The sequence below is a fragment of the Bombus affinis genome, chromosome 4 (genome assembly GCF_024516045.1).
Source record: "Bombus affinis isolate iyBomAffi1 chromosome 4, iyBomAffi1.2, whole genome shotgun sequence".
NCBI lineage: Eukaryota > Metazoa > Arthropoda > Insecta > Hymenoptera > Apidae > Bombus > Bombus affinis.
In genome coordinates, this window is record NC_066347.1 from 11,751,635 (window position 1) to 11,766,532 (window position 14,898).

General features: G+C 44.9%; 1 protein-coding gene across 13 annotated transcripts in view; it reads left to right on the plus strand.

Moving 5' to 3' along the window:
* Positions 1-14,898, plus strand: part of LOC126915047 (uncharacterized) — a 191,738-nt gene that overhangs the window by 60,434 nt on the left and 116,406 nt on the right. The window lies entirely within an intron of this gene.

A 14,898-nucleotide genomic window follows, 5' to 3' on the forward strand; every position in this document is an offset into this window, starting at 1 on the left:
CGGTGAATCGCGACCGGTTCCAACCGCGTGCGAAACAGGGAAAACACGGACCCTGGGGCTAAACGAGGATGATCGTCGATGAATTGGCTGTGCGCTCGCGCGTTCTAACTAGAAATTGCTTTCGTACGACGAGGAACTAGAAATAACAGAGAGAATAGATGCGTTTAAGAGACGAGTTTAAGTATCCCGCGTATCTTTGTAAGGTAAAGTAAGGTAATATTTTACATCTCTGTGAAATATTTGTTTCCGTATCGACGAAACGTGGCAGCCTGTTCGTATTACGAACTTTAACCGTATTAATTTGATAAGAAAAGGCGAGCCAAGAGGCGAACGTGCAAAGGTAACGAGTGGCTTTCGATCTCGAGTGGGATAAAAGCAGACTGGCGATCAAAGATCTCGTCGGAGGAAGTCTAGTGGTCGTAAAAGATCGTTTTCATCCTGTTTGCTTGGTTAAACGAATACTACCACTTTTATCGTTCCTACCAGAGCAAATTTAGCCGTTCGCTCGATATTAGCCCAGTCCTGCGTAAAGTAGACGATATATTTTCGAAATTGTCGATATTAAATGTGCGAAATGCGCAGCGTCGACGTGACGGTCGGCCCTCTTGAAACACGATAGAGTTTCGTATTTTGCGAGAGAAGAGAGGAAAAGGAGAGAATTACGAGACGCGGAATCGTTTCATCGGTCTCGGAAAACGTTTTAATTTGCACGGAGCCGATTCCGATCGCGCGCTCGCACCCGGCTAACCTCGACTCGTCGACAGCGTATTCGAACGAGGCTGAACTCGCGTTTTGCATTCCGCTTTCGATCTGACCGCTGCCATCCCCGACGAGCGTAGCCGTGCGGCGCAAAAATCCGACCCATGGGTCACGTTTCGGCAGGTTCGCGAGGATTACGGAAACGCTGTCCGATACGTGTACAAATTCCAGCTGTGTACGTCGGCTCTACCTCTTGCACTTCCACCACCACCGATCTTGAAAATGAAACGTTTCCCTTTATCGACTGCCGCTCTTTTTCCTTCTTTTCTCGTTCCCATCGCCGCACCGTGCGACTCTTTTTCTTCGCGCCGCTGCAACCCATTTGAATAATCAATCGGCCTTCTTCTATTTATCTTCCTCCTTCCGACTCTCTACTCCTTGTCGCCTCTTTGCTCTTCCCGTCTCGCTTTTATCGCTCTCCTTTTTCCCGTCTCAGCGTCTTTTTCCGCTTTTCCTGCTCGATAACGGGAATTTATGACGAGCTTCCTCTAATTCGTCCGTCGGATTCGTTAACGGTTTTAATCGAAACTGGACCGCGTAATTACGAGCGACTGTCGGGGGCGGGCTTCCAGGCAATGTATATATATCCTCGTTTCTTACCTGTCGTTCGATAGCATCGTTACGACTACATCCTCGAAAGCGTTACTCCGTGTTCGAAGAAGTACCAAGCTGTTCCAGGCTTTGATCGATTCCTTTCCACCACAGGCTCTATTATAGGTTCGACGTCGACCCTCTTGCGATAGCCACGTTGCCGTCGAATTTGTCATTCGCGGCAGGATCGATGTCTTTCTAATCGCTCTTCTAGAGCCGACGTTTGAATTTCACTCTGAACGAAGCTGATAGCCCGTGCTTAAACAGGTGCCATCGAAATACGTTCGTTTTATCGATCGACTAATTTTCTATCGATGCTCGAGTCGCGCCACGCGATATGCAGTGCGATGGCAACGTCCTTGCAACGGTTCCGACCTAACCGTATATTATATCACTCAGCGAACATACTCTACGGTGCGTTGTTCGCCGTATCTCGTGCAACGAAGATCTCGATAGCCAACCCATATGTAGCAATACTTTACATAGAAATGCATAATCGTTACGTAAACTAACCGCTAATCTCGCGTAAAGCAGCGTTCACGGAACGGTGTACGACGTAGACGCGTCTATCGTATAGTCTGCATCGTATTAAGCGACGAATTGAAATCTATGGCAAACCATAGACGCGTTGCGTCGATCGTGAATCGAGCTACCAATTACGTAAGTGGCTATCAAGAATCACTATAGCTTTGGCTACATCTGCCATTACGCCAATCGATTCTCAATCGCCGTTCGCCGCTCTAACGATCCACGGTGTTATCACGGCGATATAGTCGCGTATCGCGTTATACCTTTGCTCGAGATTCGTTACGAATCTCCATAGATCACGTCGTTGCCATCGAGCGTGAAATAATATATACGCGTCGGTGAAGTGAAATATGTACGTCGAAGTAGAAAGGCAGACGAAAGTTCGATTCGATCAAATTGAATGGCGATCGAATAAAGAGCAACGGTAGTCCGTTACCGTTCTTGAATAAAAACAGAGTGAGAGAGAGAAAAAATATAAAAAAGGGAGAGGAAAAAGATCAACGACTAATTCGATCAGCGACGGCGGTTAGATTGGTTAGAATCGATTAACGGGGAACGACTCGAAATCAGAAGCGAACATCGACTCGACGAAAGTTTACATTCGACGTATTTCGTTTTCAGCAGCGAATCTGGCTCCAACTATTCTGGTTCGGCGAGTTCCAAGTTTCGCCCGTTCAAAGTCTTGAACGCTTTTCTAATTAATCCGCGGAGCTCGGCGATAAAAACGTTACCGTCTATTAGGAAGTTCGACACGCTGTTTTCCTTTTTTTTTTCTTTTTAAATCCCTCTTCGTTTCCCTTTCTTCGGAGGTTCAGTTCGGCTCCAGGGTATTTAAATTTTCCTTCGTCGAGCGAAAAGAAATGGACGCGAAAAGTTCGCGAGACGTAATTGGGTTGTTTATAGTTGGCCGTCGCGCGTCCGTTCGTCTTTGTAAATCGAAGGAAATTGAACGCTCCATCTCGATGCGACCATTCTCGTTTGCTCAAAGTGAATCTTCGAGAAAATTCTTCGATGTAGCTTTCGATGCGTTTACGATTTTGCGCTTCGAACAGAACGTCGATAAATTATCCAATTAACGCATCGACCGTTATTTCTGCGTGCATCTATACGCGCGCGGTTTTGAAACGTACGAGATTTCTGCTCGTTACCTCTACTCTACTTGCACCGAGAAACCCGTTACTCCGTTACCTTGCGCAAAGCGAAGAAGGAAAGAAAAGAACAACGCGACCCTTTGCTCGAAAATTGTCAATTTCCGCTCCAGTGGGGCGCGATTCCTCAAACATCCGCGACAAAGCTGCGAACGCCCTCTCGACGTTCACCACCCTCCAATCGGTTGTTCGACTTTCCTCTAGCTGAGCGATAACGCGCGATTAACGCCTTCGTTATCCGCCATCGTCCGTTCTTCGACCCTTTCTCGTACACACTGCCGTAAGTAAACCATCGACCCTTCTTTCTTTTGTTCCGTATCGCTTTAAACTCCGCCAATGGATCGATGCAAGACCGCCTTCCAAGCGAGTTTCGTAATTCGAAAACGCGTACTTCTTTAACGACGTACGAACCGCCAAACTGTGGCGCGGATTTCTTCTAGCGCGGTTGGTAAAAATTCGATACGCGAAGAATCAGCGACGAAGGGAGGAAAAAAGCTATAGCGAGGAAAGCGAGAAAGGGCTGAACGCGATCCTCGATGCAGTTGCGCTCGTCGTAAATCTAGATGCCGAAAACAGCCGTTAAACAAACGCAACTTTGATCGTAAAAAGTAACGTCCTTCACCTTGCTGCGAACGCACGCGCAATTATCGGGCGATTACAGGTAGATTCGTAAAAGGAAGCAGGTTTTCGAATTTTCCACGGCGTATCGTCACGAACTGTGCACCACTCACCTTACGCGAGCGTACTAAGCTTCCGCGATGAGCGTAGCTTTTTTACGACGGAATAAAGTGGAAGCGGCGTGCACCCGACCGTCGTTTTCAGACGAACACCATAAAGCAGCAAGAATGGAAAAGGGTTGCCTCCGCTGTGAGATCGACAGATTTAGAATCTCGCAACAGGAGCTTATTCCTCTCTCTTGAGCCGACTGTGACTCGCGCGATCGAAAATAATCAGGTAGAAATTCTCCATCGGACGCGACGAGGAAAATCTGCGAAATGCGTTATTTCGACGTAACCTCTCATCGTTCGCGCCAGCGAACCGAGATCGAATGTCTTAAATAGACCGTGCCAGGTGCGCTATTTTCTTCTCAGACGGAGTAAATAAAACGTAATTTACGCGCGGGTAAAGACTCGGACTTGTCGCGCGTTTAGCTGAAAGAGGTTCAAGTTTTTTCCCTCAAAGCGTTGATGAAAAAGTCGTGGCTTTAGTTCGTTTAGAGTTGGTTTCGATCGTGGAGCGTGAATCGAGCGCGGACTCCGCTAAAGCGGTCGCGTTTGAGGCAACGGGTACGTCTCCGATATCCGATCAGGCGGCAGGAGCCGACGTTAAGGAGTTGCTTCCTTCGTGTAGGATCTAGGGGACATTTATTACGCAGTTTTCTTAAACATCTGTAAACGAAGGAAAGCTGCAAACGCGCAATGACAGTGTCCAACGATCGAGACTTTTGTCCGCTACCGTGTCTCTGAAAGTGGATGTCGCGGATGGAGGAAACGAGGCGAGGTTCGCGCGATCCGAAAAAGTTTTCGCGAATTCTCGAAAGAGAGGAAAATACGAATGTTAAAACGACCGGGAGATGCGATGTCGCAGTAACGGAACGGAGACGAGAATTAAATGCCATTGGCGTGACGATACACTTATGGCACGTACACGCGAGAATCGCGTTTCAGAGGGTAGGTCAGGATAGCGACGCGGCAGTCCGATCGATTTTCAGGAAATTGAAGGATAGTACCTGCAACTGGATTAAGCTTTTAGAAGGCAGAGCCAGTTTCTATTGCATTGCAGCTAGTCGAGCGTTATTTCGTTACCGGTCCAACTAATACCGTTGTGCTAGGCGGACGCTACATTTCCAGCTGCAATCCGTTATTACATTCCGAAAGATTGTTATCCTTGTGTATTCGGATCGATTCGGTTACCTGTGCGGCGTAATTTCTCCTTTGTAATCTGCTTCCTCCTCCAAGGATCGAGGATATCCTTCGTGGGAGGTTGCTCGTATCAATCGCGGAACTTTTTGTAATTCGATTTTTATTCTAAATCTTGTACGGATGGATAAGTAAATGTTACGGTTTGAGTTTCCGAAATGACCCGTCACGTAATTAAGCAGAACGGGAGTTACGGATGTTTAAACTTTAAAGTCGAAAGGATCGGGCATCTACACCGTCGACGAAGACCTATCCCTTGTTGTTTTGCTTTAATCCGCGCGTTAATCGACTGGAATGGAAGCCAAATAATATCAGCGGGATAAATAACAACACCATACGCTCCACCGTTTATTATTCGTCGATCTACTCTGAATTACAATGTACTTGCTTTAAACTTTCACGCGATAAAATACCAACGACGTTCTTCGTAAGAAGCTTATCGAATAAAGCTGCGATACTTTTGACGGTCGAACGCGGTTATTCAAATTACCATGATTTCAATATTTGCTGTTATTTCTCGAAAAGTTGCAAGTCCTCCGATCTTTTTCCCTGAAAATTCGAACGGCGACCGCGCGTAAACGACATTCGATTATCGACTTGGAGCCCAAAGTACGCAGGCGCAGCGACAAAGGTATCGTTTCGCGATTATTCCTTCGAAAATAATCGATCGGCGATTCGTCCGTGCGTAGCGTCGGACAGAAAGGTAAAGGTATCGCGTTGGAAAATTCGACGAGACTTTCCTCCTCGCTTTGTCTCCTTTTTTTCGATCTCAACGAAACGATAGCTCGTGACCGCAATTACCAACATTCTCGGATATTAAATCGGATCCTTAAATTTCATTGCCTTCGTGAATCTGACATTTTTTTCATTTCATGTTTCAAAGTTGAATCGTGCGCTGTTCTTTCGCCGTTAATTGAATTTTATAACCACGGTCGAAATTTTACCCCAATTCGGTCGGTTGTTTTCGAAAGTTGCACGTAATTTGGTCGCGTTTTCGTATTCGCCGTTGATGCACGATTATTCGTGATTTTTTAGTCGACGATCGTAAATACGTACAACGAAGCAGTTGCAGTTAATCCCATAACGGGAAATCGACAAAATCGCTAGACGAGCGAAATCTACGAACAAGCGGTATCGTTGATTTCGAGTCGTTCCGATCGATTTAATTTAGATGGCTAGTCGGAGAGCAACGAGAGGAACAAGTTCCACACATTCTCGCGGCGAGCTTCCCGCGAGACCTCGCCGTGTAATGAAAGTATTTCCGGGAAACAGTTAAGCACCTTAAAACTGCAGCAGAGATAGAAAGGTTGGACGGAGAGAGGATCTAACGCCTTCGACGCGCAATCTACTAGCGACCATCCGTTATTTACACAACGGGGACAACGGTACTTTTTCGAAAACGAAAATTTATCCGTCCCCTTTCTCTACCACGGAACTATTTTCTCCGGGAGAATTCTAATTTCGATTTCACCCGTTTCTCCTCGTTTATTTTTCCTCAAGGTTCCTACGCGTAGAGTTTATGTCAACGAAAAGAATTCGAAGACGAAGAAAACGCAACGAAACGCAAAGTCGATGGTGCATCGGTCGAGATGTCTTCGATCAGGGAAGATTAGTCCATTTCTCATCTAATCACCTAAATCGTTGTATCACTTTTCTTCAAATTGTTGATTTTTATGGACGGGGGGGGGGGATATCGTTCCACGGAAGGAATACTAGGAGCGCTCGAACGATTGACAAATTCCACGGAGAAAGCTGCGCGTTAAGATGGAACCGGCGAAGGAACGCTCGAGTCCCGGCGAGTATTTGCTTTCGCGGCTGATTCAGCCTCCGAGTATAGAAGCCAATTGCACAGCGAGATTTCCGAACGTACGAACGATAATTGCAGGATGAATCGGCCGTCGGAGTTGCCGCAAGTTCGTTGGCCTGCGGTCGATGAAAGTAAACTTCCGATGAACAGCCATGGGAGAGCTTCGATCCGAACTCGTAATTGTTAACACGCTACCGCGAAGATCAACCAGTTACGTAATGGCAAAGTACACCATCGTTTATCCAAATAATTAGGGGATTTCTTACGATTGTCTTCATTTTCCAGATATACGCGTAATTCTTCGATAAAAAAAGGCGATCATTTAAGATGACGGATGGACGTAACGCAAACGAATTCGACCAATCATCTTGTTGGAGTGTTATAAACTTTGACCGTTATCGATCACCGTGACAACCACGAAGATCCTTCGCTATCCTCGAGTGGTTTCGTTGATTATGCCATCATCTCGAATATCTTTCCTCTTTCAAACTCGAAAGTCCCGTCGTGCGAGGCGGTGGAGGGCGGTGCGACGACTTCCATATCGCTTCGACTGAAAAATTTAGATCGGTCGTTCTCTGCTTAACGATTCCATCTTCGACGATGGATCGATTCGCTTATTCGTAAGCAGTCGGCTCTCCGGTAATTTCTGGCCGAAGCAAGCTCGCGTGCGAGCGAACACGTACCCCGTAGCGTGCCCAACTTTTGCATAATGTAGCCGTGTCACGTGCAGGGGCACGTGCGCATCAACGGATCCATAGCCGGTGCGCGAATTCCCTTCTTCCGTCGCGTTTCCTCGTTCGTTCGTTGCTTTTCTCGGTGTGTCATCGCCGCAGCAGCGCACCGAACCGAACCCAAGAAACTTGTCACCCCTCGAGGATCTTCTTCTACCTCCCCTGGCCCGATATTTTCCCGGAAGCTGCTCCACGTTCCCGAGGTTATCGCCGCTGTCGTGAAAAAATTCACCGCAGCCTCTTGCGAATTCGTTCTACTTTCCCTTCTTGCCGTATCCGGTTCGCCGTTATTCAGGCTAGAACTCTAGCCAACAGAGCGATCGGGATACCGTACCATATTTTTTACTCTTTACTTTACGAGTGTAACCGCGTGTTTTCGTATTTTAGGTGTATCCGGTAGGAACGGTGGATTTTTAGGGATACCAAGGATATACGGATATTTATTTCGAGATTCGATATACAGAAAAATATTTCCTGAAAACAACGAACGATATTTCGATTCTAAGTCTCTGTTCTACCTTCGTTCCGCCTCTATTTTATCTTCTAAATTCTAAGAATATACACTTACATATATCCTTACATATACACTTACATATTCGTTCGACGCTTACACAGCGTGTTTCTCGATTACTTTCGGCTTGAAAAACCTTTGTTAATGACTATTATGATAAACTTTGTTTCTTTTTTCGCTTTACACCCCATCTTCTCGTCTCGCGTTTTCCTTCTCCCATTTGCTATCTGTCCTTTCGTACAATGTCTGTTAACGCGTACTTTTTTCGATTCACGTTCGTTCACCCTTTTCTCTTTTCTTTTCCCCTATTTCCGCTTTTATCTATACCCCACCACCCTTCTTGTATACGCGATCTCCTTCGACGCATTCGTTATTCTACCGCGCCCTTCTTCCTTTCCTTTTGTTCCTCTCTTTATTCGTACGAAAGAGTACGCCTGTCCCTCGCTTTACGTTTACCGGGCTTTTCGTTCGATCCTGGCGAGGAAAGCAACGGTTCGACCAGCGAAAGAGACTTAAATCCTTAAGAAACGTAAATCCCGTGACAGGCTCGTTCAGGAGACGCACGATGGGCACGTGGGAAATCACGCGCATCCAACGGTGGATCGTAGATCTTCCTAACGAGTCGTCGCGACGTTTAAAAGTATCAACGATTAAGATCTAATCGACGTAATCGAAAGAATAAATGTTCGAAGAAACGTCTATGGCAGAAAATTTATTTCAATCTTTAAAATCGTTTCAGAGATAGATAACTACGTTAGTTGGATTAGATCAGCTGAAAACATTTTTGCAACGCTAGACTCAGACCTCGTAAAGAGTAATTCCCATCGGCCGATCGGTGTCATTCTTTCTTCGTGGAATGATTTCTGTGCCTCGACTCGCACGCGAAGACGAACGAACGTTGAAACGGCACTCGCGTAGCGTTCCCCTGACATTTACCTTAATGTCCGTTTTCCAGTTTCTATTTTCTTAATTTCCCTTTAGCGTTCTGTTTCTAGTTTTCCTTGGTAATGCAACGGAATCGCGACAGTGTGCGAATACACGGTGTAGCGGGACAATGGCATCCCGTTGACGATGCTGCAACGAAGCGGCACGTTGCGACGGCGGATCGATGTCGACGGTTCACCAGGGAATTGCCGCCGATGTCGCGCACCGGATCCCTGGAATCGGATATTAATCAGCGACAAACGATTCGATTAATCCGTGCGTCTGCGAAGGAGGTTCCCAAGGCGATGTGGTTTCGCTCTGGTTTCGCTCTCGTTTCGACAATCGCTCGAATTATCATGGCTGCCAAGGGTTCGCGTGTCCCAGGGCGTGTAACGTTGTGCGGTGTTTAACAGCGAGGTGATTTCCACGTAGAATCTTTGCAACGTTCTTCGTCAACGCGAGATAATATCGCTATAAAAGAATTATTTAGAAAATTCCCCGTAGATACGACTACGTTCCATTCTCTCGGGAATAAAAGTAATCGCGCGTTACGAGCGGCTACAAGCAGAAATTTTGTCTAGGATATACTTACCTACGCCATATTTCAAACTGTTTCTAAACTTTTCGGAGAAAAATTTCGAGACGATTTATCTTCGATTTCTCGTTTCGGTCGAGATCGAAAAGAAATCGCAGGGTTCCCAAACTATTTCTCAAACAACAACAAGCAGAAATACCTACGCGATAGGGCATGCCGGATTTTCGTAGTATTAAATACGCACGTGATACTTAAGCGGTCAACTTCGAAACAACAGGAAAGCACTGTCACGTTAATCTAGATAGCTTTCTATTCCGAAAGGTTTATTTAGTACAAGCAGACGTCCCATCGGCGCACGTTACTCGTTACGACCCGCCTTACAAGTCGAGTTCTATTTTTTGACGGACAACGCTGATACACGCTAGGACTAGAACGCGCAGTGCGAACTTTATTATTAACTGGGAACTAAACGAGTCGAGATATCGGATATAAAAAGAACTTGACGCGTCACAGCGCGTAACCGTGGTAACAGGCCTGACTACTGGCACTTATAGTCGAACGCTAGTCGTTTGTTTGTATCAGGAACGAATATGTCAGTTCCGAAAATACGTAGTCAGTTCGCGCGGAAAGCGCCAAGTACCATATATCTAACAAGTACGACTACGCCTCTGTCTCGTTTAAATACCACCACCTGCATATCTTTGTAGCTGGTATCTCGACCAGTTGAACGAACCGTAGTATAGCGACTATTTTGTCATGTACACGGTATGTTTACAAGCACAACAGCATTATCGAACGATTCGTAGGTTTAACGTCCGCCTTTTTGTCTTCTTATTTTTTCTTTTTCTTTATATCGTCTGAATCATCGTTCCCACTGCATAAACATTCGACATTTTGACGCAGTTGGAGAAAGTCAATCAAAGTCTAGCGTTTGCGTCAACGGCTTTGAAAATTTAACAATTTTATCTCGGTATACGCAAAGTATCAAATTAAACTTCGTTTCAGCGTGTTTCCTTCTTTCTTTCCTAACACCGACTGGTTATAACTACTCCTGAAAAACGTACTTAGTTTTCTCCTCAACCTAGCCCATCCTCTCTGTATCTTTGATAATTACGGATTTCAGATTAAATGTCAAATATTCGATACTCAACCTTTTCATCGTGCTATTAAATTTTCTGTCAAGGGACCTGAAAGTCGTGCGAGATTCTGTTTATCGTATTCTTTAAAATATCGCGTAACCAACTCGATTCTGGCTGCTTCTTGCAACTGTAATTCTTAAGAGCAAAAAGCAATCTATTCGAGGGTCGATGAAAGTGGAAAAAAGCCACGAAAGCAGTTGAGAATCTTTCGTACGCTTTATTTCGCGCGTTCGCGATTCGAAACTGTTGGAAGCTATCGACCGATCGAATCGCTTTATGTTCGACGTCGTCGTTCCTGGCGAGACAATGGCTCGAGCGAAGATAACGATCCGGCGGAACCGTTTCCCGCGTCGCAATTCGGATTGAATCGATCTCGTTAGCTAACCGGTGGACGGCTCTCGATCAATGGATGCTAGGAATTCGTCGAAAGAACGTCCGTGAACCTTGTAAACGGTAACGCGATTTTCTTTTATGCCGAAATTATGCGTTTTGACTCACTCGGGGCATCGATCGATCAAGTAGAGATCTTAAATTACGATGTTCGAACAAATAAAATTCGTATCCTAATTTCTGTGCTGTCGCATTGATTCAGCGGATACGATACTTCAACGAACGAAAATAATAATTTAAATCGTTCGAACTGACGCTCATAATAGGACGCTCGTAACATAATGTAGGTTATAAAGCAATCTCGTCTTTGATGCCTTTCTCGCTCGTTCGACGTCTCGTTTTCCCTTTTCTTTTCCATCTATTTTCTTAAATATTTGTCGACGCTTGCTCTGTCACGACCGTGTTTCCGTTTAGACTGTACGCCGCAAGATCCTCAATACGGAGACCGTAAGCCGGGAAAAAATTACCATCTCGCGCGATACCGTCCAGAAATTTATCAATCAGTCGATTCGTAAATTGGTAGTCTCTGGTTGATCGAGTTTGACTTTTTAACGCAATTGCTCGGTCGAGCGTAATGTGAAAATCGTTGTGCGACCAAACGCCGTTGTTTAGATCTACGTTGGGTTCTTTAAAATGTTCTGTGCTTACAACGCGTAAGTATAAAATTTTCTATTTGCAACTAGGGAGAATGATATACTCGGAGGTTTTCATAGTTGCGCTTTATTATTATTTATTATTGGAGATGTTTTCCTATTCTCCCATCTAGTTCAGCGCGCAAAAATATTCTACGATAATAAGACGATAAGTACAATTTTTCAAATACGTCCTCTCTTTATAAATTTCTCTGTTCGCTACATCGTAGTTTATTATTTTAACCGCGTACCATACGATACAGCATAGAAGATTCATAGATTTGATCGCGTTACAAACTGACCATCTTCGACTAGCTGATAAAACGTTCGTTCGCGACAACCATCGAAGAGCGAAAAAGCCCCGTTTCCTTCGAACTTATCTATCTTTTTCGTTACGCTGTACCCGAGAAAATCGGGACGCTGCGCCGGTATCGAGGTCGCCCGAACGATAACGACGAGATTCCAAGGAAAGAAACAAGAAAAGTTCGCGCGAACGATCGATCAAGACGCGCGATTATAAATTGCCGGTTGTTTAGTAGGCCATTGTAATCCGTCCGCGAGCGGATGATCGCAGTTGGAAGCTGACCAAATGTAAAAGCTTCTTATATTTTACTCTGACTCGGACGAGCCTCTTCCGGGACATTGACGAACGTCGTCTGACTTTTTCCTCGTTTTTTTGAAGCGTCGCTGACGGGTATGATTTTCGTAAAATGCCAGAATCTTTCCAGATTCTAATTAAAGCGTTCCTTTCGTACAATCTTGCAATTTTATCGCGCAAATCTCGCCTTATGAAAATAGAACGAAATGAAAATAATTCGATCGATTCAGAAGCTACGTTTAAAAACCTTTTTTCTCCGTTTTCAAGCTTTCCGTCGAACGTGAATATTCCGTGGAATATATTTTTCATCGAAATGCACTCGGTAGGCAAAGGACGTATATCACCGAAAAGGAAGTTTCTGGTTTATCTTAGAAGGAGGACACGCAAACCTTAGTAGGTTAATGCGCGAGGATCCAAGGACCATCCTACCGACCGACTTTTCATTCTATCCATTACGCCTGTTTACCCAGATTCCCGTTGAGAATGTCGACTCCACTGTCTCGAAACAAAAATCAAGCTTCGTTCGCGTATTTTACAGGATAATAACGGCCGTGTAAAAACCAGAGCTAGACAACTGGGCGGAGTGCGAGAAAAAAGGATCCTACGGTTAATCGAAATCGTAAGCTCGCAATGTGTAAAAAAAATGGCAGAGAATGAACGCACGTACCTTTTGTCCGATTTATTTTAAATACGTTCTACTTATTACAGAACGTACAATAATTTTTCCAAGGATAATATAATTTTATATAGGATGTACTAAATACAGTGGAATTGAATGAGCGATGCGTTCGCGTGCGTACGCCCAGCGTGAAACCTGTCGTCAGCTGTTCATTCATGGCTGCCGGTTCATGCCCGACGAGCGAGATCGATCGAACGACCTAGGTTCGGGGCTGCCATAGCGCGCCGAGGGGAAGAAAGTCGTTCCCTCGGTAGATCTTCTTTAATGTCCACCGATGTGGACTTCTCTCGGACGCACGTCGAGGTAACGATAATAAAACGGATGTGAGGCAGCGCGGCGTTGGCATTCGTTCAACGGGGACGATCGCGAATCTCGCGATTAGACGAATTACCAACGAGCCGTGGAACGTCGAAGCGAAGGTCGTGCTCCTTATTTCAACGACCATGATTAACCCGTTGCTTTTGCGTCGCTCGACCGTCTTTTCATTTGGCATGGATATTATCGTAGAGAAAGCGAATCTTGCATTCACAAATGAATAAACAAAGATATACGTAGATTTCTATATTTCTTTATAACGCAATAATTTTGCACTCAACGAATCGACCGATGCTAGAAAAACTCTCTTTCTCGTTCACGGCACTCTGTCAACCGGCGGTAACTCTTTCCGTTCGTATCACGCCATTAAAGATTTCACACGTTCGCGCTACTCGCAACTGTTTTACCCTACCATAAATGTATTTGCTTGGTCCTCGATGATTCGTCGTGTACGATGCACGCCGCATCCGCAGACCGGTCACTCCGTCGTACGGCCATTCGCACAATGACAAATAACAAACAAAGATTTAATTTTCTACTTAATCGTACCTTCGGTTTAACTTTGTTCAATTCGTAACGATGGAACTCATTCGAAACGACGCATTTAAGAAAATAGTACACACACGCGCGCGGTATGGATTTAATGGTCAGCGATATGTGCTCTAAATTTTTAAAAACGTTAAAAAGAGAAATGGATCCATCAACGTTTCTTCTTTACACCGCTATGACACGCAGGAAATACGCAATTGACGCGCAACGTGTGGCGGTAATAAAAATAGTCTTTCGATTAGATAGTACAAGTTGTCGGAAATTTTCATCCCGAAGCGGGGAAGGCTTTGCTGTTTTTACGTTTAATTTTTAAGTCGGCGCTGCGAGACCGACGGCCCCGAACGCGACGTTCAAACTTTCAATTGGTTTACGTTGTTACAGTCTTACGCTTTTATACAGGAAACAGAATTTGTCTTGCGTAATCCGTGTCCTTTTCTAAACTTTGAGAAAATTTAAAGCGTTATACGTATCGAGACTCTCGGTCTGAAAAACGTCGAGTTTCGTTTCTGGAAATACTGATTAAAGATTCCTAAACTAAAACTTAATCTACGCCATAAAATTGAAAGATCGATAGATTTTGGCCGGAAAAGCAGGAGAACTCGTTTTACAAAATCGTCTTAGAACGTCGTTTGAATTTGTAAAATTTAAAAGAAAAAGGGCAACTTTACTTTGCCAATCTGTTTGTAACGGAAAGGGATCTTTGAAAAGGCTGTTAAAATAGAGGCACTATTCTTTGAAACGAGCCCAGATAGACCGGTGATAGATCGTTTTTCGCCAAGTTCAAATCGATAACGTTTTCGCTCAAAATTTAGCGGTTCTTCAATTTTGTAACGTAGTGTATTTTATTACGGTAACAATTATTGCTTCCAAACGTTTTTACCGGAATGTTTATTTCCCCATGTAAAATATAAAAGAACGAGGGAATGCATCGAAAGTCGAACATTTCTGTACGGGCCTCTCGTAAAAAGATGAACATATCGCTAGTCATCGATTCCGGTAGGTTCGGTCGACATCAGTTCGTGAATCTGGTCAATTCCAAAGGAGAGAACATACCCCTCTCTCTCTCTCTCTCTCTCTGCATGGTAAGGACAATGCGCTGTGGAAAATTGAAGGGCGGAGGCGAGGGGATGATGCGCCGGCAGA